General features: G+C 43.7%; 1 long non-coding RNA gene across 1 annotated transcript; it reads left to right on the top strand.

Annotated features, from left to right (window-relative positions):
* The first annotated feature begins 12,613 nt into the window (after positions 1–12,613).
* On the top strand, positions 12,614–21,980 carry LOC123828569. The gene is made up of 3 exons (XR_006787472.1): positions 12,614–13,008; positions 19,080–19,203; positions 19,547–21,980. It is a non-coding gene; the product is annotated as an uncharacterized LOC123828569 (long non-coding RNA).
* The last annotated feature ends 1,169 nt before the right edge of the window (positions 21,981–23,149 follow it).

The raw sequence follows: 23,149 nt of genomic DNA, 5'->3' as shown, positions 1-23,149 counted from the left end.
TAGGGTGGGTGGGCTGGAATGGGAGTAAAAGGGAGAAAACTGTACTTGAACAATGATTAAAATAAAATTTAAAAAAAGAAAACTCTTTTTTGTCTGAACTGCAGTTATTCACTGAATACACAACAAGAACACTTGAAAACTCTGAGTTTGTAACACTAATTGTAAATACATAATTGCTATATTGTCGATTATCTTTTGTTTTACACATGAAAGCAAGTAAGCAACACAGAGTTTCTAATCATTTCGGGCTCTGGAGGCTGGTGGCCTAAGGTGGGTCACAGAAAAAGTGGCTCGGACCAGGTAAACAGGGAGCGTGGACATAGGGGTCGTGCTGTTTTTGGTCAAAAACTGCTGAACACTCAGTACGGCATGGGAAGGTGTGCTCAAAATCAGCCATCATGAAATGGGCAAAGGCGCTGAAAGAGTCTTCAAGAAGAAATTCTCTGACTGAACACAGCCTCTCAAATGACGCCAGTTGATACACTGATGCACAAGTGTCCCTGGAACACTCAGCTAGTTGGGGAAGCCAGTGCCACAGGGGGCCCATCCTCCAGAAGATAATTCCAGTTTTGGGGGGTATCCCCCATCATAAGCCAGACTAGGCAGAAACTGTTAGTCTGGAAGCCAGGTGAAGCCAGCAGGCTTGAGTAAGGTGGAGTAAGAGAGGCCGAGCATTACATTCTGTTATGAGCTATTTGCCTTTTTCATACTCGGCATGTTAATTTGTGTGTAACTCTAAAGGTGTGTTACATTTTAAGGAAGCCAGACCAAAAGCCAAATCAAAAAGCAGTAAATCATCAAATGAAAGTTGCTGACTTTCAGTTCCACAGTTACTCACTCACTGACAGCAGTGCCCCTCCTCAGGTGACACAGGGCACCTGGGACTCACTTTCCCTGATGGGACGTAGGAAGTTTTCCTGGCGGGATGATGGATGTGGAATGACATGCAGGTGTGACCAGGGAGGATGCAGGACTGCGGGTCCGGGCAGACGGCCTGCGGGCAGCCTTGGCCTACAGATAAATTTAATTTGTTCCACACCCACTAAGGGTTTTTGGTGGTTTGTTTGTTTAGTTGGCTGCAACCTTTAAAGGTATGGAGATGTCAGATAAAAATCCAGAGCTCTGGCTCTCCTTGAAATTTGGAAATTTCTAGGAGAAGGAGGAGGGCCCAATGCCCACAAGACAGCAATGAGCTGGAGCTGAGCTGACTATTCTCTTTGCACAGTTCACTGTCTTCCGTTTGCCACAGTCTCCCTATTACTTAGCCCCACCCAGCTTTGTCCTTTGACACAGCACTGGGGATCTGAGAGGGACCCAGTAAGTAGCATCTCTTTTTTTTCCTCTACAGGTTCTAAACCATGTGAGGAACAAAACAGTGAATAAAGCTGAAGGCAAAATATCCCGTTTATTAATTAAGAGGGAAGAGGTGGAGGGCATGCCTTATGTCTTCAGGCAAAGCCAAGCTGGGTTACAGGGGACACGGGAGCAAGGCTGCCCTACCGTGGGATTCTTCCATCGCAGAGGAGCAGGGGAGAGCGCGGGCCTGGTCCCAGGAGGGAAAGGACAGGCTGAGTGAGCCACACGTCCAGGAGAGGAGTCTTCCCAAAGTGTGTCCGAGGGCAGAGAGGCTGCGGAGACAGCCCGGGAGCCCCAGGGGGGTGAGGAAGCACTCCTCACCAGCCTGGCCCTCAGGGGCCCCAGTGCTGCCAAAGGCTGAAGGAGAATCTAACAGAGAACACCTGGCTCCCTTCCCTGACTGTGGGGATTTTCTTCAAGAGGCTTCATTTAGTTCAAGGGAAGTAAATATGGTAACATTTAGTGACTGTGGAAGCCAAGCTACTAAGAAAAAAAAAAACCTCACTGTCTACTGGGAAATTCAACTGGAAGGAAAGACCTTGAAAAGAAAGCAAAAAACTGAAAAGACAAAGAACTGAAAGGGAACCCAGGATGTGCTGGTGAGAAAGGTGCTAACCTCAGGAAGAGGGCAGAGAGCTGGGCACACAGTGGTGACCAGCAGAGTGCCCGGGCCAGTGGCTGAGGTGTGATCACGGCTTATTCAGTGCCTGGTAGGTGCCATGCACGTCTGTGACCCTACAGAGTAGGGACTGTTAACTTCCTCAGAGACCAGGAGGCCAAGGCCCAGGGTAATGCCCAGGCGCCAGGGGAGAGACTCCAGGGTCTCTCACTGACTCCAAATCCCTTCCCCAGTCTCTGCTACTCCTTTGGCCACGTGTGCGTGGTTTCTCCTGTCAATGTGAGTAATGTCAATACCTGTCAGGAGTTTCTTTGAGTTTATTTGGACCAAACTGACAATTGAAGGGAGGCAAAATCTCAATGGGTAGGAAAAGAGTGCTGATAATGGCAATTTCGAGCTTAATTATGCATTAGAATCAAAGGGGAGACATAAGGAGGGTTCCATGAAATCCATCGGTGGTAGATTAAAGGGGGCAGGAGAAAGCAAAGTGGAAAAATCTGAGGAATTGGAGAAAGTCTAAAATGGAGAGAGACTTCTCTTACATTAGTGGGTATAGGATAGCTAGTAATTAACAGTACAGCTCAGAGAGATGGTATTCCCGGAAACAGATAAGGATGAGCAATTCCGGGCCTGGTGCTCTGCTGCTGCTGGTTTTACCCTGAGGGTCTGGAGCAGGAGACACTGGGACTTTTCAAAGGTATGTCCCTTAGATGTAATCAGACAATAGAGAGGCCCCCTAAGGTAAACACTGACCTTTGTCAGGGAAGCTACAGGGCTAGGACGTGACTACCAACACCACTCACTCTTAGTTAGGAATGTGCTTGTTCAGACCATCCTGTGTGGTTACTTCCAGTCTCTGAGTTGTTAAGGCCTCCACCCAGGCCTCCCCTGAGCCTGGCAGGCATAGTCCGTGGCCCCTCTGTGGTCCACACCGTGACCCTGGTGGCTTGATGTCAGAAGGAAGGTGGCGATCCCCCCGCTCAGTGCTCAGACCAGAGCCTGGCATACAGGAAGCACTCCCTGAACATTTGCTGTTACTCCTTTCCTCCTTGTTGCCTGCTGCTCTAGCTTCCATATTTAACAAGGTTGGTAACCTTCCAGCCTTTCAGTGCCCATATTTTCAGTCTGTTCAGTCATTGCTGAGGTGGCTGTGGTAACCAAAGTGTCTTCAAGGGACTGACCTTGGTGGTCAGTGGTCAGCCCCATAAGGAGCTGAGATTTTCCTTCTACTCAGCCTTCTCCTCGACCTCCTCTGCCACCCAGGCTGCTACTGTGGGCCCTGCCTCAGACCAGAGGATGCTGTGAAGGACTGACACCATTTGCCATCCTTCATTTTATTTATCAGCCCATTTAGTCATGGGCTGCCATAGCTAAGGACCACAGACTCGTACTTCTAAGAATCACTTATAAAAACCACAAGTACTTTCTCCCACAGTAGAGGAACCTAGGAGTCTGACATCCAGCTGTGGGTAGGGCCATGGCCCCAGCAAAGATTCTAGGGAAGAGTCCTCCTGTGTCCCTTCCAGCTTCTGGTGGTCCTTGGCATTTTTTGCTGGTAGCAGGGTACCCCAGTCTGGGGCCCTATCTTCCTCTGGCTGTCTCCTCTCTCTGTGCCTGTGTCTCCAAACCTCCCCCTCCTTGGTAGGACACTAGTTATCAGTGTAGGGCCCTTCTAAATCCATGACGACCTCTTCTTTTCTGTATTACATCTGCAAACACCCCCATCCCAGTACGGTCACGTTCACGGGTACTGGGGGTTCGACTGGAGTTCTACATATCTTTTGAGGGGACACAGTTCAGCCCATAACAGTCATTAACCAAAGCAGTAAGGACCAACAATTGAGGACAAGTTTTAATGAAAATACCTTTGTAAAGAATCGTATGGATTTGCTTTAAATGAACAGTTGTAAAGTGGAAGCTGGTATAGGATAGTGGTTGAGAGCATGAGGCACTGAATCACAGCATATGAGCTTGAATCCTGCAAAGGTCAATTTCTTCCCTTGTGTAAAAATATGGTAATGCCTGTGTCATAGGACACAGGCCAGGTGGGTGGTGGTGGTGGTCAGTGAGCTAAAAGCATGTCAATCACCATATGCACACCTGTACAGAAGAGTTTCCTAGTAAGACTCACCTATTATTAACTCCATAGTGGTATTTCACTGTTGATTCTTATTTATCATCTACCATTTTAGAATCTTAGTTTTTTAATTCATTCTTTAGAATCATAGTTTTTCCAAAAACTAGAAGACACTAAAATAACTTCATTGGCAGTAAGCCTTAAATGAAGTATAACTGTGCACTGGGGCAGGCCTCATCAGTCATTCTGTGAAAGGCCTACCTAGTGCCCTTACAGCGTCCCATCTGTTAAGATAACAGGGAGGGTACGTACCGAGGTTCACCGACGTTGTGTTCCATTGCAGTGAACTGCCTGCCCCCATGGCTCACTCTCTCTGTGAAGGTAAATGGGTCATAAATATCACGTTTGTGAATTTGTGTGGCCACTGCATGGAACTAGAAAGGATTGGCTACTCGCTTCTATTTAAACTTAAATTTATACGATGACAGTAGCAAAGCACATACACCCATAAACCATGTTCAAGAGCTCTCTTTACACTCATGCAGAGGAGATGAGTCTTGTTATCCTGGAAACTGACCTGTAGTAATGTTTCATTAAATGAAGTTGAGGAAAAATGGCAAAGAAAATTGAGGAAATTTCTTCAAATAAATATATTGTTAGTGTTAAACATAGTTTTTTGTGTGTGTGTGTGTTTTTAAAGAATGCTTTATTCTAATCCAAGCTACTATACTTGTTGTTTTAAATTATTCTTTATTTCAATGCTGTAATGTGTAGGGTCCGGCAGAAGTAATGCCATTGAGCGCGGTTGGTAGGGGACGTGAATGTCTCACAGGAGATGGACAGCAATTTGAACATTTACCTCAAATTTCGTAGGTGTGCTTGAATGTGACATTGTTATGCTACAGAAGTACGTGGGTATGACTTGGTAGTAGTAGATTTGATATAGATTACCAGCAAGTAACAAGGGGCGTTATTTGTGTTGCACCCTATAGATTAGTAATATATTTGTGCTACTACCTATGTTAAAGATAAGGACATAAGAAATAGCCATTTTGCATGTATCTTTTTTTAAAACAGAGTCCCTTCTTGGCTCTCCGCTAGGATTTAATCTGATATCAGGAAACACACGGCCTTACATTCCTAGCCCAGCAGTTCTTAAACTTCCTGGTTTTAGGATCTTTCACAGTCTTTAACATTATTGAGGACCCCTAAGAACTTCTGTGAGGGTTGTATCTACTGATGTTGTCATATCAGGGTTTAAGAAATTAAAACTGAAGACAGTAAACTATGTGTGAGTTCATTTTAAAGTGACAGACACACCTCCCTGTCATGCTCACACCACAGCAACAAAATCATCCTGTGCAGGGGCCTCTGGAAAACTGCATAGAACATCCATGAGCAGAAGAGAGTGGAATAAAGCAAATGACATCTGAGCATTACTATGAAAATAGTTTTGACATCCTGGATCCCCTAAAATGGAATCAGGGCTCCCCAGAAGCTGCAGACCATACTTGGAGAAACGTTTGTCATAAACGTTCCTTAGCCTTTTTAGCAAAACTCTCTTTTTTGTCTAAACTGCTATTATTCAGGGAATACGTGACAAGAAAACTCTGACTTTCCAACACTAGATGTAAATATATAATTGATATGTTATTGATTGTCTTTTATTTTTAGCTGCAAGCACGTGGGCAGTGCAGAGTTTTTGCTCTGATTGGGCTCTGGGAGGCTGGGGCCCTGGGGTGGGTCACTTAGCCTCTGTGAGCCACAGTGAACCCTCTGTGAAATGAGCAGGCTCCTTGTACCTCAGGGAGTTGCTGAGAGGCCTCATGGACATCATTTCTGTGAAGGAAGACTGTTTTCTCAGCCCCCTTCCGGATAACTTGGGGCCATGTGCCTGGGTCCTGGTCAGCACGGGGACCTTACAGCCCTGCCTGAAAGCCCTCCACCCTGAGAGGTGGGCAAACTGGAGGAACTGGGTCCCTGAGTCACTGGATTGTGACATGAGCAAGAAACACCCCTTATTGTGTTAAAGCACTGAGATCTGGGGTTTGTTCACTAAGGCAGTGTGGCCTGGCTTATTTCACTGACACACAAGGAAGGTGCTTGGAGTGGTGTGGAAGGCGAGGGTTCTAAGGGAGCGGCTTTTGGCATTTGAAAGATTAGAAATGTTAAAGATTAAAAGTACGAAGTAGGGTAGAGAGGGGAGGGGAAAGGCATTCTAAGCCAGGGAATAGAAAAGGTAACAGCCCCCGGGCTAAGAGACCAACATTCCAGAGGACAGCCCAGAGCAAGGGGAAGAGGCCTGAAGAGTAGAGAGAACCCAGAACTGAAACTTTCAGTGCCCAGACTCCCCAACAGCCCGCCTGTAGGAGAGACAGTTCTGCATCATCACTACCAAGTCCTCTGTGTGAGTCCCCGGGCCCTAGGTGACTCCAGGGGTGAGGCCGGATGCCTTGGGGGACACTAATATAGACTCAAAGAGTCACTGTCTCCAGGCTCTTCAGGAAGCTTAAGGAAGAAAGGCCAAGTTGGTGCCACAGAGCGGTAACCATATGCCGCATCCGGGGTAAGGGTGTTCCCACCACGTTTCCTCAGTTCTCCTGTCGCTTCTCAGTGTCAGAGTTTTCAGAAGGTCTCGCTACATGGAGAAAAGGAGGGAAAACTGCCCACTGTCGCCCTGAGGGAATGTGTGGCATAAATAGCCACATTTGGAGTTTTCATCTCACCAGCGCAACCACGCTTGTTCACAGCTGCATGGCAGCTGGTCCCATGGTCTGGTTCAACAACGGCCTGGAAGCAGCAGCTTGGGCAGGAACTCCCAGGTTGGGTTCTGGTGGGTTTTGCAGTTCCAGCTGCAGTTTTCAGAGAAGTGCCGAATAAATATTTGCTGATGAATGAATAAATGTGTGGGGGTTCAGAACCAGACACCTCAAGATATGCCTCAGTGGTATGAAAATTACTTTGAGCTAAGGGCCATGTCAGCCTCAGAGTGAAGAGAAGCAGAATTCTGCCCTTCCCTTTAACCACCTAGAAAACCTTAGGTGCCTTGTTCATAGTAAGAAATTATCAGAGGTAACTTCTTTTGACCAATCTATAGGGCAGGACAAACTTCTGTTTACCAAAGGCCTACGCTTCTTGTCATCCTCCAGCATCCCTTGGCAGCCCAAGGCCCCTCCCCTCATCCTCAGCTCAGGATGCCTTACTCACCTCCGTCCCCCTTTCTCTGTCCGAACCTCTCCTGCATGTGGGCTCTCTGACTCAGTCACGTATGCAGGGTTCCCATACATACGCATGCATTAACTTTGGTTATTTTCCCTTGCTGACCTGTCTCATGCTAATGTGATTATTTGACCAACTAGGAGAGCCATGAGGCTAGAGGAACGTTTGTTCCTCCCCCAGAACTGCTGCAATTCAGAACATCCCTCCAAATAATTGCCCACATCACCTTAAGAGTTTTAAAGTCCCAATTTCACTTATTAGACACCTTTGAGAGGCTGATCATTTCATTGTGTCACAGAGCTATTTGTCTTTTTCATACTCGGCATGTTAATTTGTGTGTAACTCTAAAGGTGTGTTACATTTTAAGGAAGCCAGACCAAAAGCCAAATCAAAAAGCAGTAAATCATCAAATGAAAGTTGCTGACTTTCAGTTCCACAGTTACTCACTCACTGACAGCAGTGCCCCTCCTCAGGTGACACAGGGCACCTGGGACTCACTTTCCCTGATGGGACGTAGGAAGTTTTCCTGGCGGGATGATGGATGTGGAATGACATGCAGGTGTGACCAGGGAGGATGCAGGACTGCGGGTCCGGGCAGACGGCCTGCGGGCAGCCTTGGCCTACAGATAAATTTAATTTGTTCCACACCCACTAAGGGGTTTTGGCGATTTGTTTGTTTAGTTGGCTGCAACCTTTAAAGGTATGGAGATGTCAGATAAAAATCCAGAGCTCTGGCTCTCCTTGAAATTTGGAAATTTCTAGGAGAAGGAGGAGGGCCCAATGCCCACAAGACAGCAATGAGCTGGAGCTGAGCTGACTATTCTCTTTGCACAGTTCACTGTCTTCCGTTTGCCACAGTCTCCCTATTACTTAGCCCCACCCAGCTTTGTCCTTTGACACAGCACTGGGGATCTGAGAGGGACCCAGTAAGTAGCATCTCTTTTTTTTTCCTCTACAGGTTCTAAACCATGTGAGGAACAAAACAGTGAATAAAGCTGAAGGCAAAATATCCCGTTTATTATTTAGGAGGGAAGCAGTTGGATGGGCAGGCTCATATCTTCAGGCAAAGCCAAGCTGGGTTACAGGGGACACAGGAGCAAGGCTGCCCTACTGTGGGATTCTTCCATCGCAGAGGAGCAGGGGAGAGCGCGGGCCTGGTCCCAGGAGGGAAAGGACAGGCTGAGTGAGCCACACGTCCAGGAGAGGAGTCTTCCCAAAGTGTGTCCGAGGGCAGAGAGGCTGCGGTGACAGCCCGGGAGCCCCAGGGGGGCGAGGAAGCGCTCCTCACCAGCCTGGCCCTCAGGGGCCCCAGTGCTGCCAAAGGCTGAAGGAGAATCTAACAGAGAACACCTGGCTCCCTTTCCTGACTGTGGGGATTTTCTTCAAGAGGCTTTATTTAGTTCAAGGGAAGTAAATATGGTAACATTTAGTGACTGTGGAAGCCAAGCTACTAAGAAAAAAAGAACTCACTGTCTACTGGGAAATTCAACTGGAAGGAAAAACCATGCAAAGAAAGCAAAAGACTGAAAAGATAAAGAACTGAAAGGGAACCCAGGATGTGCTGGTGAGAAAGGTGCTAACCTCAGGAAGAGGGCAGAGAGCTGGGCACACAGTGGTGACCAGCAGAGTGCCCGGGCCAGTGGCTGAGGTGTGATCATGGCATATCCAGTGCCTGGTAGGTGCCATGCACGTCTGTGACCCTACAGAGTTGACTGTTAACTTCCTCAGAGACCAGGAGGCCAAGGCCCAGGGTAATGCCCAGGCGCCAGGGGAGAGACTCCAGGGTCTCTCACTGACTCCAAAATCCTTCTTCTCTCTCATCTCGTCCTTTTGGTAAAGTGTGAGTAATTTCTTCTGTCAATGCAAGGAGCATCCAAACCCGTAGAGATGTTTCCTGAGTTTATTTGAGTGAAACTGACAATTGAAGGGAGGCAAAATCTCAGTGGGTGGGAAAATGCTCCTGAGAATGGCAGTTTTGCAGCTTGTTTTGTACTTTAGAATCGAAGAGGGAGACAGAAAGAGGGTTCCATGAAATCCATCAGTGGTAGATTAAAGGGTGCAGGAGAAAGCAAAGTAGAGAAATCCGTGGAATTGGATAAAGCCTAAAATGAAGAGACTTCTTTTACAGTGGTGGGTAACGTTTAGCTAATAATTAACAGTTACAGCTCAGAGAGATGGTATTCAGAGATCAAGATAACAAAGAGCAGTTCTGTGGTCTCATCGCTCTGGTGCTGGTGGTTTTGCCCTGAGGGGTCTGGAGCTGGAGACACTGTGACTTTTCAAAGGTATGTTATCTCAGATGCAAGATGACAACAGACAGGCTCACTTGGGGTAGTGATTGACCCTTGACAAGTAAGCTACAGGCCTAGTGCCTGAGTACCTGCCAGGACTCACTGTGAGTTGGAAATTTTTACGTTCAGACCCTTGTGAGTGGTTACTCTTGGTCTCTGGGTTGGTGAGGCCTGCCATGTGGGTCTCCCTTGAGCCGGTCAGGTTTAGTACGTGGCCCCTTTTTCATCCACACTTCCCTGAGAGCAGGAGCAGCCTGAGGCCTGCAGGGTGACCAGCGAAGGTTAGGAAGGTTAGCTCGTCAAAGACCTGTAGTTTGGGGTGAGGGCCCTCACCTGGCTGGGAAGCTCTGGCCTCCCCTGTGCCTGGGGAGTTTGTGTTCGTTACCTCAGTCTGTGGTGTTGGGAGCCAGCGCTTCCCATTCTCTGGCTGTCCACATCCTCTGCACACAGAGCAAGGGAGGTCGGGGAGGGGAGATGAAACAGACCTCCACAGTCACCAGCCTTGACCCTCTCTGGTCGTCAGCAAGTTTTCCAAAATACTGGGAGAACTATGTGGCAGGCAAATGTCTGTCACAGGCCTCCTTGATTCCTGATTTAGCTGTGATGACTGAGAGTGGTGGCAGACAACTCTCACTCACACCTGCAATAGTTCTCCAAGAGATGAACTACTGCAAATTCCTTAATTGGAGATGTTTTCAGAAGGGCACATGGAGAATGAAGGTGTGGGGCAGGGAGCTAAACATAAGCCTGTGTTTACAGAACTGAATAAGGAGCAAGGAAAAGCTGAACAGAAAGAGCTGAATGGAGAAACTTTCTCCTAAAGCAGGTTTTTCAGCAGGTGTGAATCTGCATTTTGCTGTACATGTGATTTCTGGAACACTATAGTTATGTATAATTTTAAAAAATCAGTTAATGATGCTAAAAATAATTCTGATGACTGTCACATTATGGAATTACCCGAGGCTGTGTCCACTAACTTGTAGTACAAGTAAACCCATTTGATTGCATTAGAGACTTAGAAATGATCAAATGGAACATAGACTTTTTCCAATAGAAGTTTCAAATTTAAGACTTTTTTCGGTAGTTAAAGCAGCTGGTGGAAAACCATTCTACATCATTAATGCTGAAACAGGCAAGCTTTGAAGTTAGGACATAAGCAGGGATGAAAGAAATTTGCATGCCTGTCTTAAAAAGATGAGGGAGGACTCATTACCAAAACAAACCCAGAATCAATTTGGGTTCTTGTCTCCCGAAATAAAAGAATTTAGTTCAGGGACGCCGATAATGAAAATAAGACTTATTTCAACTCTGCAGAGGGTGGCAACTCTGGGAATCAGACCCAGAGAGTCGCCTGCGTTGGGAGTGCTCAGGCCTTTTATTGGGGTGAGAAGGGGCGGGAAGCCTTTTCAGTTTTGGTGTGAGTTTCTGTAGCTGCCAGGCACTGAAGAATGGTTGTTCTTTTCTCCCTGAAGGTGCACCCTGGTCTTGTTTTCCTCCTTCTTTAAGTCCTGTGAATAAAATCACCGAAAGACAGTTGTTTATCTTGTGTTTCTTAGGGGTCTTATGCTTGTAGGCAGCTTCTACGTTTCCCTTCTCTTCCCTTCCCTGGACACTGTGGTATTTCACAACTACAAGGAGAAGTATCAAAGGAAGTCCCCAGACCAGGGTGATTTCAGCTATGTATTCTCTAGTTATGGAGGAGAGGTATACATTACTTGTTCTCAAGTGTCCTTGGTTAGGGGAGATAAGGGCTGTAAGTTGCTCAAACTGGTTGATCTGGATTAATTTTCTTGTCTCAGTTTCCCCATTCCATTTGTGAAGGAACTGTCTGTCCTACTGCCTTACTATCCTATCTCAGAGTGAACAAACATTTACTGAGTAGCTACCACATAGAAAATGGCTAGTAGGCATTCTGTGGTTTAATTTTCATAATATTATAAGGTAAGGGGATTATTATCCCCTTTTCATAGACCAAAAATCTCAATGTCAGAAGTCACGCTGCTGGCATACGGCGAGCTTGGGTCAAAAGCTAGTTCAAATCCAGGTGTCTGGCCCCGAAGCCCCTCGCCCTTTCAAATACAGCACCTTCCCCCAAAGTTTCAACTAAAATGTATTGAAGGATTTTTCCTCTTTCCTTAGAGAAAGCTATTTCCATGAAAGCATTTGGTGTTACATTTTACTATAAAGAAATTGCCTCAAAACTTATATTCGAATACTATTATTTCTTTTATTGTTTCAGTTAAATTTTTACATTATTTTGTGTGAGTGTTTCTCTATGATTACATGTGTACACAGTATGATGTGATGTAAATATTTCACTTAATTGAATCAATGTGATGCAAGCTCTAACTGCACAGGGCAGGTTTTGATTCGGCTGCTGCCGCTGCTTTTTCTTTGCTCAAACGTCACTGCAGTCTCTGAATAAGCGGACCAGCCACTGAGTGTGAGGCAGGAGAGGCTGAGAAGAATGGGAGAGACTGCCAGTTCTCTCACTGCTCTGGCTTTGGCTGGTATGTAAAGTCTGCATCAAAGAGCACTGGTTTCAGTTTACTGAACAACAGTTTAGGCCTTGTATGGCACCCCACGGGAAGTACTGGCCCATACAGTCAGCTGGTCAGTGGTGAAGTCTGACTCGCTTAAGAACTGTGCTCAGACAGGAGACAACCCATTTTGCTACAAATAACTGAGAGCCCTAAGCTCTAAGGTAGGGGACCCCCAAAAGAAATATCACTGAGCAAGAAGGAATGTTGGAGCTGCCAGTTGAGTATATCTTTTTAATCTTACCCTTTAAAATTTTGAGTCTCATGTGATAGGTGTGTATGTATTTAATACATTAGTATTTTAGTACACACATAGATTTTATTGGTGGACATATATTGGAAAAACATGCTTGAAACCTGTTTGCCAGCAGGGGTGCAAAATAAAAAAAAACTTGAAGATTCTCTAATAGAAAAATATAAGCGGTAGTGGAGGTGAGGTCTCCAAAGGGAGAAGATTGTCGTCAGCGGAAGTGAGGTTTCCAACCGGAAGTAAACGTCAGAGGGGGCGGGATCTATAAAAAGAGAAAGCGAGGCAGCAGAGGTGGTGTCTCCAACAGGAGAAGGTGACCGGCAGAGGAGGTGGCATCCTCTACCGTGGCGTCTTCCACGGGAGAAGGTGCGTGGCAGCGGAGGTGGCGTCTCCAACGGGAGGTGACCGGCAGCGGAGGTGGCATCTTCTACGGTGGCGTCTTCCACGGGAGAAGGTGCGTGGCAGTGGAGGTGGTGTCTTCCACGGGAGAAGGCGAGCGGCAACGGAGGTAGCTTTTTCCACGGGAGAAGGTGAGCGACAGCGGAGATGGCGTCTTCCGCGGTGGCGTCTTCCATGGGAGAAGGCGTGCGGCAGCGGAGGTGGCTTTTTCCACGGGAGAAGATCTGCAGCGGAAGTGGCGTCTTCCACGTGAGAAGGTAAGCGGCAGTGGAGGTGGAGTCTTCCATGCGAGAAGGTGAGCTGCAACGGAGGTGGCGTCCCCAACGGAAGAAGGTAAGCGGCGGCAGATTGGGTGTCTATCTAACTGGAGAAGGTGAACATTAGTGGAGGTGGTGGCAGTGAGAGCCTGTGCCTAAGTTCCTAGAATCCCAAAGATAAACCTTAGTTTCCTGGGTCATGGTGCAGCGAGAGCAGAACCTGCCAGGAGAAAGGTACAATTGAATCGCTCCCTGCTGTTCTTACCAGTGAGGATGGCACCCTGTGGGAGTACCTGAGAATCAGACGGATTGTTACCGTCACAGAGCAGCCGTCTTATTCTCTGAGCAGCCGCAGGCTGTGATTCCCGGGATTCCGAGAGAGCAGCCCTCCTTTCTAAAGTGATGAGCTCTGCTGGTCAAAGGAGCAAATGGCAAAAGACATTAAAAAGTTCATCACCGCTTATCCTACAAGAAATGTACATTAAAACTATTAAGAGAGCACTATTCTTTAACTGTCAGTTACGCAGATTTAAATAAATCAGTAGTTGGGGAGGTTAGAAAACAGACATTCCCATATACACCCAGTGAAATGTGTAAACTGACGAATTCGTTCTGCATGCAATTTGAAAATACTGACCAAGTGTTTAAAATATACACAGATCTACCTATCCATCAGCTTCTCCTTTGGGTATTTTTTAAAGGAACAGATCAAATTCATAAATAAAAGTTTAAGAGCTTGTTATTCAACCACTTATTCATTCTACACACATTTTAAAAAATAATTTATTAGTGTCACAGGTTCAGTTCCCAGTCAGGGCACATGCCTGGGTTGCAGGCCATGGCCCCCAGCAACCACACATTGATGTTTCTCTCTCTCTCTCTCTTTCTCCCTCCCTTCCCTCTCTAAAAATAAATAAATAAAAATCTTAAAAAATAATTTCTTTAAAAAAGTTTTTATTTTATTTATTATTAGAGAAAGGGAGGAAGAACAGAAGGAGAGACACATCAATGTGTGGTTGCCTCTCAAGTGCCTCCAGCTGGAGACCTGGTCCACAACCCATGCATGTGTCTTAAATGGGAATTGAACCAGGGGCCCTTTGGTTCACAGGTGGGCACTGAATTCACTGAACCACACCAGCCAGGGTTTTTTCATTCTACACACATTTATTGACGTCTTTTATGAGGCAGGCTCTGTGGCATATGCTGCAACATAATACAGAATAAAATAGACATGGCACCTGCCCTCCTGGAGGTTGTTAATAATCATTGCAGTGTTGTTTATAATAGGGAAAAATCAGAAACCAACAAAATAACCAAAATTAGTTTCTTTTTGGAGCTATGAATTACTATGCAGCTGTTAATAAACTGTATTTTGGAAGACAGTGGAAAATATTCCCATTTGGTGATTAAATGGAAGAAAGCATTTAACAAAACAATGTATACAATGCAAGGCTTCTCATGGCCTTAAGTCATCAGAGAAGGGTCACAGCTCAGCATAACATTTCAGCAGAGGTAATTTAGAATGAAAAGATTTCCCATTAGTGAGACACAAAACAGAAAAGGATGAAAAAATGGGAAATATGGCCATCACTTCTTCCTGCTTCATACATATTTTCTGAGGATAACTCTAGGCAGAATTAGAGGAGTAGATCCCAACAGCATTGATGGAACATTCTGAGAGGCAATAAGACACATCGAAGGAACTATAGCCCAACTGCAAATAAGTATCTCATCCAATATTTTAAAAGAATTTCCAGTGTAATCACACTGTCTAAAGCTAAAGATGAGAAGAGAATCTTGAAATCAGCAAGAGAAAAATGACACACCATGTACAAATGATCACCAGTGAAACTGAGAGCTTACTGCTCATCAGACACCGTGTAGGCCAGTAGTTCAGTGGGGTGACATTCAAAGAACTGAAACAGAAAATCCAGATTTGTATACCCAGCAAAACATCCTTCAAAATTGAGATACTTAAATAAATATAAAAGAGACTGAGGTAATTTTTCACTAGTAGATCTGTCCTACAAGAAATACTGAAGGGAGTCCTTTGGACTACAGGAAAGGACCCTAGACAGTAACTGAATTAACATTAAGCGATAAAGATATCACCCTTGACCATACTAAGTGCTAGGAATATGGAGGGAAAGGCCAGACATGCCACACACTTAGGACAGCTCTACCAAAGGTTTCCACCTTCTACCTTTAAGACAAAAGCATGGTATAGAGACGAGCATTATACATGATGACCAAGTGGAATTTATCTGAAAAAAGCAAGGGTGGCTTAGTGTCCAAAAATAAATCAATATAATACCGTATTAATAGAATAAAGCACAAAAACATGATCTGAATATACACAGAAAAGAATGACAAAATACAAAACAATGTGGTGGTTAAAAACAACAAAACCCCAATAAACTTGGATAGAAGGGAACTGTCTTAGCTGATAAAGGGCATCTATCAAAACAAAATGAAACAAAACACCATACTTAGTAGTCAAAGACTAAATGCTTTCTCCCTTACAGCAGAACAAGGATGTCTGCTTCCACCACTTTCATTTTGTATTGGACTGTAGTTTCCAGCCAGGGCAAGAAAAAGAAAAGGGCATTCAGATTTGAAAGGAAAATGTATATTTGTCAATGACATGATCTATTTTTAAAAGTATATTTTATTGATTATGCTATTACAGTTGTCCCAATTTTTTTCTCCCCTTTCTCCCCCTCCACCCTGTACCACCCATCCCCCCAGCATTCCCCTGCTTAGTTCAAGTCCATGGGTCATACATATAAGTTCTTCGGCTTCTCCATTTCCTATACTGTTCTTAACTTCCCCCTGTCTATTTTATACCTACCAACTATGCTTCTTATTCCCTGTACCTTTTCCCCTGATTCTCCCCTCACTCCCTCCCTGCTGATAAGCCTCCATGTGATCTCCATTTCTGTGGTTCTGTTCCTGTTCTGGTTGTTTGCTTAGTTTGCTTTTGTTTTTGTGTTTAACATTCAGTTGTTGATAGTTATGAGTTTGTTGTTATTTTACTGTTCATAATTTTGATCATCTTCTTTTTCTTAGATAAGTCCCTTTAACATTTCATATAATAAGGGATTGGTGATGATGAACTCCTTTAACTTGACCTTATCTGCAAAGCACTTTATCTGCCCTTCCATTCTACATGATAGCTTTGCTGGATAGAGTAATCTGGGTTGTAGGTCCTTGCCTTTCATGACTTGGAATACTTCTTTCCTCTAAGCCCCTTCTTGCCTATAAGATTTCTTTTGAGAAATCAGCTGATAGTCTAATGGAAACTCCTTTGTGGTAACTCTCTCCTTTTCTCTTGCTGCTTTTAAGAGTCTCTCCTTATCTTTAATCTTGGGTAATTTAATTATAATGTGTCTTGATGTGTTTCTCCTTGGATCCACCTTCTTTGGGACTCTTTGAGCTTCCTGGACTTACATGTCTAGTTCCTTCACCAGATTGGGGAAGTTTTCCTTCATTGTTTTTTCTTTTCTTTTTTTCTTGAAAAATTTTAAAAGATTTTATTTATTTATTTTTAGAGAGGGAAGGGAGGGAAAAAGAGAGAGAGAGAAACATCAATGTGCGGTTGCTGGGGGTCATGGCCTGCAACCAGGCATGTACCCTGACTGGGAATCGAACCTGCAACACTTTGGTTCGCAGCCCATGCTCAATCCACTGAGCTACGCCAGCCAGGGCCTTCATTGTTTTTTCAAATAAGTTTTCGATTTCTTGCTCTTTTCTCCTTCTGGCACCCCCATGATTTGGATGTTGGAATATTTAAAGTTGTCCCAGAGGTTCCTTAGCCTCTCCTCATTTTTTTTGAATTCTTGTTTCTTCATTATGTTCTGGTTGAATGTTTATTTTATCCTTCTGGTCCAAATCTTTGATTTAAGTCTTGGTTTCCTTCCCTTCACTGTTGGTTCCCTGTATATTTTCTTTTATTTCACTTTGTGTAGCCTTCACTTTTTCCTCTATTTTGTGACCATACTCAATCATTTCTGTGATTACCAGTGTTTTGAACTCTGTGTCTGATAGGTTGGCTACCTCCTTGTTGCTTAGCTCTTTTTCTGGAGTTTTGATCTGTTCTTTCATTTGGGCCATATTTCTTTGTCTCCTGTTACATTATAAGAGGCAGAGCTTTAGGTATTTGCCAGGGCAGGGTAACCCACTTTTCTGAGTTGTGGTGCTGTATGTAAGGGAGGGGTCAGAGAGGGAATAGTGCTGCTTACTCTGCTCTGTGCTGGCTTTCAGTCACTTCCCCTGCTACCTATAAGCAAATCAGACCCTTCTGGTGTGGATTCCTTGGTGGGTGCTTTTGTGTATCTTCTAGGACCCTGTGGGTCTCTCCAGCAAACTTTCCTGTGAGGCTAGGAGTTTCTCCTGCTGCCACAACCCCCACAGAATTTTACATCCAGAGGTTTTTAGGCTTTTGTTTCCTGTGCTGGAACCCTGGGTTGTGTGGTCCGTCTCCCTCCCCAGTTGTTCCTTCTGGTTTATCGACCCACCAATGTGGGATGGCCCTATCTGCTAGCCACCACCATGTCTTGTGTCCTTGCCACCCCTTCTACCAATTTGGGAATGTTTCTTGAACTCCTTGGTTGTCGGACTTCCATACAGTTCAATTTTCTGGCAGTTTCTGGTTGGTTTTTGTTTTTAACTTGGTTGTTATTCTTCTTTTGGTTGTACAAGGAAGTGAAGTATATCTACCTACACCTCCATCTTGGCCCGACATGATCTTGTATACAGAAAGTTCTGAGGTCTCTCTCTCTCCGCTTCCTTCCCTCCCTCTCTCCCTCCCTCTCTCCCCCTTCCCTCCCTCTCCCTCTCTCTCTCTCTCTCTCTCTCTCTCTCTCTCTCTCTCTCACACACACACACACACACACACACACTATTAACTAATAAACAAGTTCAGCAAGTTTGCAGGATACAAAGTTAGTATACAAAAGCTGATTGTATTTCTACACTAGTGAATAATCCAAAATGAAATTAATAAAACTATTTTTTTACAACACCAAAAATGGCAAAATATTTTTGGATAAATTTAATGAAAGAAGTGTAGAATTTGTACAATAAAAGCTGCAAAATAGTATTGAAAGAAATTAGAAATCTAAGTAAATAACTAGATAACTCATCTTTGTGGCTCACAATGAAAAACTTCAATGCACACTGAAATATATTTTATTTTGCCTCATAGTATGTGCCAAGTATAAGTAACTTAAATGGAAGTTTGCCGAATGAATGTTTACCCACCACTAAGTATAACACCTTCTGATACACATGTATTTATTCTGTTTTATTTAATTTTTGCAAATTCGGGTTATGACTCAATAAACTGATTTTTATGAGCCACTAAAGGGCCTCCAAAAGTGGGTCTCTTAGTCCATTTGCTGTCAGAGAGTATGGGTTCAACTTCAGTTTTAGGAAAAAAAATTTTGGAAAAATTATCAAAAACAAATGTATACATGTTTATTAACGTCTTTGTGGGAAATCATCTGATGGAACAGTGTATGCTAGACGAGTGAATCAAACAATCTAGGCCTAAAGATAAATAATATGAAAATGTCTCTGAACAGAGACAGGGCTCCATGGGCTACTCGCTTATTGAGATGGAGGAGAAATCAAATGGGCGAAGGAAGGTGAAAAAGGAGCACACTGAGAGGAGACTTAAGGAGTCGTCCCAAGGAAAGCTGTATGCCAAAGTTGGGGTAACCTCATTACCTTCCTCGTGCTCCTGGAGTTGGCACTCTGGTTTTGTAATGCAGTGTCCTGTCACAGTGAATTAGACTGATGTTTGCTTTGGAGGGATGCTGACCCAATCGTATTTTGTCTTGATGACATTTTGGGCAGAGCTAATAAATACCTCCCTTTTTTATGACTCAGCTCAACCTAAGAAATAATACCGCAATAATAACATCATCGTTTTACAATGGAAGTCTAACTAGAGTATGAACAAAAGTGCTATTGACCAAGGGCCTCTAGCCACTGCGTATGTCTTATTTGAAAATCCGACCCAATTATCTGACAGGAATATCTTCCATTTTGTCATTATTTGTTCACAGTTATGCCATCTGGCTCATTTAACCAGAAGAAAACTTGGCAGCCACATTCAACCAGAATGCTGTCAGTTATCAAAACATCTTATTTTCTCTTTGCCAAGAACAAAGTGACAACGGACTTCAAAGCGTAAGTACTTATCATATAAAACAAATGACTTGGGGTAGGGGTGGTATTTTTAAGAAAATAGTGTTCAGAGGACATTTTGGTGCCACCAGATATCTCAAACTATGTTTTAAAGTATAACCTAATTTATATTTCTTCATGTTTGTCTCTGAATTTTCAGAGTAATTTATCAAATACTTTTGGAGCTACTGCTGTGTGAAATGGAATGAGCCAAAAACTAAAGTATACCAAGCAGTATCAGTCAGGGAAGCGACTCTGTCTAAGAAATAAAATGTCAGAGTTCGGTGGTTTAACCCATTGGAAACTAAGTTCACGCTTACTTACCTTCTCAGCTGTTCTGTTCCAGGTCAGCAGGCAACTCTGTTCCACCTGGTCATCCAGAGGTTTGCCTCCTTCCATCTTGGGCTCCTGCCAGGCTCTCTTGCTTGGCAGAATCTTCTTCCTCAAGCTGCCAAAGAAGTAGAAGAGTGAAGAAGGCGACGCATGCTTCTTAAAATGCCCAGACCAGAGGTGACACCCTTCACTTCCACTTACATGCAACCCGTAAGAACAAGTTACTTGGGCACGCCTGGGTATATGACATATTACTGGCCTATGTAGTCCCTAGCAGGGTAGTAATTTCCTGCAACAACTTTACACTTGGGGAAGGAGAGGAACAAGCTTGAGGTCTCTGTCATTCATATTGTGTAAGGTGTGTAGCTTCTGCCTCCAGAGAACCTTTGTCAGAGTCGAGAAAAAAGTTCACAGGAGAGAAATATTATGGGGGAGGTGGCATTTAAGATGATCCTCAATGGGCAGAACTGCCAGGCAGCTTGGTAAAAAGGGCTTTCCAGATGACCTGAGGGCACTAACTGAGCAGGGGGTTAGGGAGGGAAGCGAGTAACTCGAAACTTCGTTTTCCTGGAACAAAGCTTTGCATAAGGGAGAGATCAAGCTTCCAACCGTTGGCTAGGTCAATGTTATATAAGGCCTTGAATGTCAGAAGAAAGAGTTTGAATTCCATGCCTCCATTATCATGATTGTCATGCATTCTTAACACAAGGCCCCGGAACAATGATAGCATTAATCACTGACGAGTAACAGAGAAGACATTCAGTATGAAGGGATTTCATTTTTCTGATGGCAACAATAATGACAGCATCATATTGCATTCATAGGCTGTAATAGATTCCAAACTTTTGCATTCATTTCCCGTATGTCTTGATATTTATGAACACAGTCCAAACATTTCCACTTCACTCTTGCTCCTTCTTGAGGGTTTATCTCACATAGTTATCTAGAGATGTCAGGGGTAGCTGTGCACGCTGCCACCACAAGCCAGCAGGGCCTCCTCTCGGGAGGGCCAAAGGACCCTCCCAGGGCTCTGAACTCTGAACACTGACACCAAACACTGCACATCCTGCAAATGTGATTCCCCTCCTTCTTCGACAGACCATGTAGCCACAATATGAGGGTCAACAATGGCATGTGACTCCTACCAGAAATTTAACAGGCATAAATATTTGTTGAAAAAGATTCAGGTGCAAAGGGACAGCATACACAGCAGTGCTGGGAGGCTTAGGAAGGTAGTAACTGGACTGGAAATTAAACCTTTCTTAAACACCTTTTTCTGAAGGTGTTTAGATTTCTCGCTCCAGTGTTCTGTGAATTGTGACTTTGATGTATGTCCCTTCAAATCATTGGTGGCTTTAAAATATAGCAGGTAAAACGTTTAAGAAATTCTGGTTGCAGGTGAGGTCTGACTGTTTGCATTGTGCTGATATATCGATGTATTATTTGCCTTCCCTCTTGGAACAGAGTAGGAAAGAAAGAAACAAACAAATTACAGAGAGATGCTGCCGTCATCTCTTCCACAGAAGTCTTACTTGAGGCTCTTGGACCCACCCTACCTGGTACCTTCTTACTCTTTCTGTTCCATTTAATGTAATGCAGTTTTGCAAAACTGTTTTCAAGACATTGTTACCTTGGTTTAAAGTAGTCTAGATAGGCATGATACAAACTAGAGTTCGTATATATAGAGCTCTTCATACATTATATTTAATCTTATTTGCTTCATAAAATAAAAATTGTAAGTAATGATTTTCACAATTAATTTTTTAAAATAAATTCATATTCAAAACCATTTCCCACTATAAAATTGACAAAATTTTTAAAAGATAATATTTAAAGTTGGGGAGGATATTGTGAGAGGAACAATCTCATTTACTGATACTGTTAATTTAAATACGAATAGACTTTCTGAAAAACAATTTGTCAGTCAAGGGTTTTACATGTCTGTGCTATTTGTCTTGGTTACATACACACACAAGAAGATCCAAGGAGACACTCTTCCCTCCAAAAACCCAAAGTGTTAATGGTGGTTTTTACTTTGGAATTATGTATATTTTTAAAATTTTTTTCTCAGTGAGGAAGTATTGCTTTTATGATCATGGTACAGATACTTTCTACTAATTAAGAATATTTGTTAAAATGTTTAATAAAATAAGAAAATATAAGATTCAGTGAGAGACATACCTACTATCTTTTATAAAGAATATAATAATATCAACTAATTATATATGTACATGTGTATATACATATATAGCCATTCTCTTAATAAATGCATCTGTTTTCTAAGGCCTAGAATGAGTTTACAAATGAACCAAGTCTAAACCCGTGTCTACTAATAAGTGTTAGGCTTATCAGAATATGAATTATGGATTTTTAAAATTTATTTAATTTTATTGTTTATGCTATTATAGTTGTTCCTGTTTTTACTCCCTTTCCCTACCCCCTCCCAGCCCCTCCCTCTCCCCTCCCCAAGTCTGTGAGTTGAATTATGGATTATTTTAACTTTCCTGTTTATTTAACTTTCAATTTGAACACTGAGCTTTATTGCTTTTACATTTAGGGAAAAAAACCTACTTAAAAACCAAATAGAAGAATGTTTCTGCAGAGCCTGATTGTACCATTCTATTCACTGCACAGTTTGTAAATCATGTCAAGTTGTCGGCTTCCTCATTTGTAAATGAAGGGAATTAGACTAGATATCCTCTAAGGTATCTCCCAGGTATAAATGACAAGCCTATGAACCATATAGCTGGTACCTAATAAATAATTATCAAAACAATGGACCACATCCATTGTAAATTTTATAGTGTCATGATACAATAATGAAAGTGTGGCCTTAGCATTAAAAAAATCTTGGTTAATATCCTGGTTGGGTCTTGTTTTCCTCATGTGGAAAGTGGGAATAATAACCCTTCTCTCAAAGGACTTGAAAGAGGGTTGAATTGCGATAACAAATCTGAAGGCCATCGCATGTTGGCTGGCATGGAGTATATGCTTGATAAACGATAGTTTTCCCAGTGCCCCAAGACTTGATCGGGGTATTTGCTTGGCTGCACTGGACCACTTGTTTGCAGTCTTTGAGTCTAAACTCTCATTTGGAATGCTGCAGATAGAACTATTGTGTGACCTTTGTGAGGACTAAGCCATTGCAGCTTTGGGAAGTTGAGGTGGGTTCAGGGTTCTCTAGACTGTGCTGAGAGAACTAGGCCACACAGGGAGTTGGAGCAGGGCACGGAGGAATAGCCTGAATGTATGTTTTCCCTTTGTGCCTGCTTGCTCACCTGCCCACCAGACTTTCTTCCTCCTCCCCTCCCTTCCTTCAGAAGATATTTAACAATACAGATTATGTGGCGGTCTCTGTGTTTGGCATCGGAGTTTGAATACTCAATAAAGCATTGGGTCTGATCTGAAGGAGCTTGTGGTCTGGTGGGAGAGGCCGATGATAACAAAAATCACAAACCGACGTGGTGAGCCCTGCACACAGGATAGATGGATGGTGTAAAAGAGGGAGAACTCAATTCTGTTTGTGGTGGGCTAAAGGACATAGTGAGAGAAGGCTTTTCAAAGGTATTTTTTTTTCTGGCGAAAGCAGATTTTTCTCCAGCAGGCAGGGTGTGTC

This window comes from Phyllostomus hastatus, unplaced genomic scaffold (genome assembly GCF_019186645.2).
Source record: "Phyllostomus hastatus isolate PE091 unplaced genomic scaffold, TTU_PhHast_1.1 phas_contig_137, whole genome shotgun sequence".
Taxonomy (NCBI): Eukaryota; Metazoa; Chordata; class Mammalia; order Chiroptera; family Phyllostomidae; genus Phyllostomus; species Phyllostomus hastatus.
The sequence above is the reverse complement of the archived record's forward strand: the minus strand, read 5'-3'. Positions and strand labels throughout refer to the sequence as shown.